This window comes from Nuphar pumila, chromosome 9 (assembly GCF_984573655.1).
Source record: "Nuphar pumila chromosome 9, dmNupPumi1.hap1.1, whole genome shotgun sequence".
Taxonomy (NCBI): domain Eukaryota; kingdom Viridiplantae; phylum Streptophyta; class Magnoliopsida; order Nymphaeales; family Nymphaeaceae; genus Nuphar; species Nuphar pumila.
The window spans coordinates 6,069,840-6,074,499 of record NC_143257.1 but is presented as its reverse complement, the minus strand read 5'-3'; the positions used below and the strand labels follow the sequence as shown (position 1 = coordinate 6,074,499).

At 35.7% G+C, this 4,660-nt stretch overlaps 1 pseudogene; it reads left to right on the top strand.

The window, feature by feature from the left end:
- Positions 1-312: 312 nt before the first annotated feature.
- LOC149828305 (osmotin-like protein) lies at positions 313-1,167 on the top strand (annotated as a pseudogene).
- The last annotated feature ends 3,493 nt before the right edge of the window (positions 1,168-4,660 follow it).

Genomic DNA, 4,660 nt, shown 5'->3' with positions numbered 1-4,660 from the left:
ATGACTCATACCCGAACCACGCTTCATATTCGATCCATCTGAAAGTTTCTAATTGGTAAATATTATATATTGCAGTCATTATATTGGGTCAGTCACGCAAGTTTTGATGGCGTCTGTAGATGTTATTCTTCTCTGATGCGCTGAACAAAAGCAACAAAGAAAATCTTTTATATGTAACGCGGTGGAGGGGCGTCAGTAAATATCTGTTTACTAACGCTCAGCTAAAATGCGTTACTAATAGTCAACCTTTATTGACGCCATCAAGCGAGACCGTCGCTGTTGAACATATTTCTTATAGTGTACCAAGGCAAGATGGTCGTGGAACGCACCCGAGGTTTACCCACCAATGTTGTCAGTATCAGTATGTATCTGCCGGTATCCGATACGTATCGTATCGCCCAGAAAATTGCTACGACCTGAATCGGCTATTTTTTAATAAATGTTTATTGTATATAGTTTTAATGCATGCCACATTCTGATTGACACGTAATACTTTTTAATTATTTTTTGGCCGATTCAGAACGATACAATTGAGTATCGATATCGACCCGATACACCTGAATCGATTGGCCAACGATACAGGAGCGGTGGTGGGTTCGCGCTCGAGACCCTGCAGTACCGCACCTTCCCAGTGCCGGACCACCCCTAGTCAGGCCGGCTTTGGGACCGGACGGGCTGCACATACTCAGGTGGCCAATTCTCCTGTGCCACTGAAGATTGCGGGTGCTGGGTCAAGTGCAGAGGCATGGGTGGTGCGACCCCAGCAACGCTGGCACAGTTCTCCCTCCACAGCCCACAGACCGACATCTCCTCCTACTCCGTGAGCCTCGTCGATGGGTTCAACCTGCCGGTCACCGTGATGCCACACGAGAGTCGCGGCTACTGCCTGGTAGTGGGGTGCCGCACCAACCTGCTTCCGATGTGCTCATCGCTGCTGCAGAAGTTCATCAGAGGCACGGTGGTCGCAAGAGCGGGTGCGGGGAGTTCAACACCGAGAAGCTACGCTGCAGGGATTACTACAATAGCCCGGCTACGTGCATGGCCTCTACGTACTCTTTCTTCTTCGAGCAAGCTTGCCCTTCCACCTTCACCTACGCCTATGACAACCCTTCGCTAACCCAGTAGTGTACATCTCCAAAGGAGCTCAAGGTCATCTTCTGCCATTAAGTAAGAAGCTGGTGATTTAGATTTTCTGGATGGGCGTCATTCTCTCTCTCCCATCACTTGAATCGGAGTTTTTTCTTGTTATATATATATATATATATATATAATTTTGATTTATAAGCTTTTCTAGGGGTTTCTTTAATATGAAGTTTTATTTGGATTTTAGGATGTGATTTGAGTATATTTGAATAAAGGCTGGTTGGCTGATTTACTCATTTGCCTTTTGTTTGTTGTGTGGTCTTTGGAGTTGTGATCTGCGAGATTTGAGGATGGGCGTCTTTGTTTTTTGTTGGGGCCTTTTGGGTGGTCTGTAGTTGGTGGGTAGTGGAGGAAAATGAGGGTTGTATATTCTTGAGAAGTGAGGAGCTTCCTTTCTGTCTAAGCAATCTGCAGTGGAATGTAAAGATCAGAAATATGTAAAGAAAATTTTTATAGTTAATATGATTATTGATAACAAATTTCTTATTGGTGTTTGTGAGTGCAGCATCAAGACAATCGATCATTTTAGAACACTGCTGTCAATGTATCATATGTTTGTTTCATTATCATGGGTTACTTGAACACATCATCAAAAAAATATTTAAATTTTGTATATTTGACAACAAAATATTTTTTTTATATACACATGAAAATGGGTATCATATTGAATCAAATAATTATGAAAATATGTAAAAAACCAAAAAAACTAAGCGCTTCATAACAAAAAATGAATTTAGTATGCATTTACCAAATAAATTACAAAGATAAAAATTAAAATACAAAACTTCTAAACTCTAAGCATAAAAAAAAAGAGATTTAACATACATTCACTCAATAAATTACAATATAGAGATTAAAATAACAATCTCATAATATCTAAGCATACTAAAAAAATTTATGTAGCATATTCATTTAATAAATTACAAAAATATGAATTAACATATAAAATCCCTAACATCTAAGTATATCTAAAAAAAATAGATTTAGCATTGCATACATAAAAATAAGGATTAAAATATAAAAAATTTCAAAATACCTGAAAAAAATTAGATTTAGCATGCATTCAATCAATAAATTACAAAAACAAGAATTAAAATACAAAACCCTTAAAATCTTAACATACAAAAAAAGATCGGTTTTAGCAAGAATTCACTCAATAAATTACAAAAATAAAGATAACATCTCTTAAAATCTAAGCATAATTTTTTTTTAAAGCATGCATTCATCCAAAAAATTACCAAAATAGAGATTAAAATATAAAACCCTTAAAATCTATGCATACTTGAAAAAAATTATTAGATTTAGAGTGCATTCATCCAATAAATTATAAAAAAAAAGATATTAAAATACAAAACCCTAAAAGTTAAGCATAGAACATCAATTATTTGGCAAACCCTAACCTTAAAATCGAATTAGGGTTCACTCTAACCATGTGTGAGAGAGAACTGTAATCCTACGTCAACAAGGGAGAGAGAGTACTTGAAGAATGCTTCTTGTCGCCCATTGCTGGAGGGCGATAGCCACCAGATGATTGAGAGAGTATTGTCGAAGGTCGCTAGTGAGATAGAGAGAGAGGTCTGTGGTGTTCTTGTATCCCACGTTTACAGGCATGCATGGGCCTGACACGATTGTACACACCCCATTTTTTGAACAAGACATTTCACATATCGTAATCATCACATTTTCGGCTTATCTCAAACAAAGGTTAACTTCAACATCATATTTGGCCTTCAAAATAGTATTTTCAAGGTATTTAACCAAAAGATGAATTAAACTAGAAGATCTCAACTTTCAAACAAGTTAAAAAGTAGTTCAATCCGAAACCAAAATCTTAAGTTATAAGGAAAAAAAGTTTTTAGTTTCTAACGACATATGAACTTTCATTAGAAGATCTCATGTGCAGTTGACCTTTTCCACCATGTGTTGGAAACATATTACTAATTACACATAGATTATCGTCAATAGTCAGCCGAATTAATCATATGTTGTCAGTGCTTTCATAATAACACATGGATTGCTGTTAGAAAATTCTAATTATCATTAGCAACATATGCCATCAACAACTATTTGAATTAAAAAACACATGCCATTTTTTAAAAACCACCTATTCCCCTATCTTATCTCCCATAAAAATCAATCTTAGCGTAATCTTAACCCCTAGATCTTATCTATATGATCTAATCCCTAGATTTTGGTTAGTAACTCCTTTGGACAATAGAAGAAACCCTTTTAAACTTATGCTAATAGGATCTTGCCAACTCCTTGGACGAATCTTGGATTTACATAAATTGAGTCTTGATCCATCAAAAAAAGTATAAATAGGGGGTTCACCTCTATATTTCAAATATCAGGAGTTTGAGATCTAACTGTACCTATATTCTATCGAAATCCTTACACACCTAGACCTAGTTCCTCTAGCCTAGCTAAGCCCACTTAGCCTAGCCTAGGACATATATAGATCCTCCCTGTGCCTAATTGGAGTGTTGCCAGAGTTCTATCGCGCCCGTACATCATAGAGAAGGGATACCTAAGCCCAAGTCGAGATTTGGTTTTTGTTTTCATATTTATTTTAGTTATTTCATTTATTTTATAATTATGAATTTCACTAACCTTCGTATATTGTTTGTCTTTTGTTTTTTTTAGCCTTGGTAACTTGCATCATCAAACTCGCTTTTCTTTCTAGGATCTACGTATGAGGTATGTGTGATCACAAGCTAAATCCCATATTAAAGATTTCAAGCTCTTGGTGTGGTTGATCCATACCTAACAGAAGAAAAAGGCATGCAACTTGAAGAGCAAAACCACACTAACTCTCAAATTTGGATATAATTTCTTATCCAAATTAAAATTTTCTTTTGGAAACTCCGCTTTTAGTTTTTCTCAGAAACTGAGGATCCACTGCAATGGGCGGTTTGCAATACTCATGGTTTGCAAATCAAACGCTCCCCTTAGATATGAGATATGACTTTAGGGATGACTTAACCTTGATCGATTCCAAATGAGCCACTTTTGAACAAAAAGGATGCCATTCTTTGACAAAGAATATTTTATATCCGCATACACCCGATTTTGAACCAAGATATTTACGCCAAAATCTCAAAATTTTATCACTAAGGCTAACTTTAATCTAATTTATGACATTCAAAATGACCTCTTTAAGGCTTTTTATCAAAAGAAAAGTTAAAGAGGAGGTTTTTAGTTTTTTAATGCATAAAAAATTATGTCAAAGCGACTCAAAAATCAAAAGTTTTGACCAAAATAAATTCTTGGGTGATAACGACTCATTGAATTGTCTTTACTATACCTTGATTGCCATTATCATATCTTGAATTGTTGTCAAAAGCAATCATTTTTTGAGTTGGGATGTTAGCGTGCCTTGATGACACATTCGATTATCATCAAGAGTTGGTCAACCCCATAATTTGTCATTACCGAATGGGTTAACAACACATTAATTTATTATTAACAAAAATGTATTGTTAGCATATTCTAACTATTTTTAGAAAGCACATCTTGC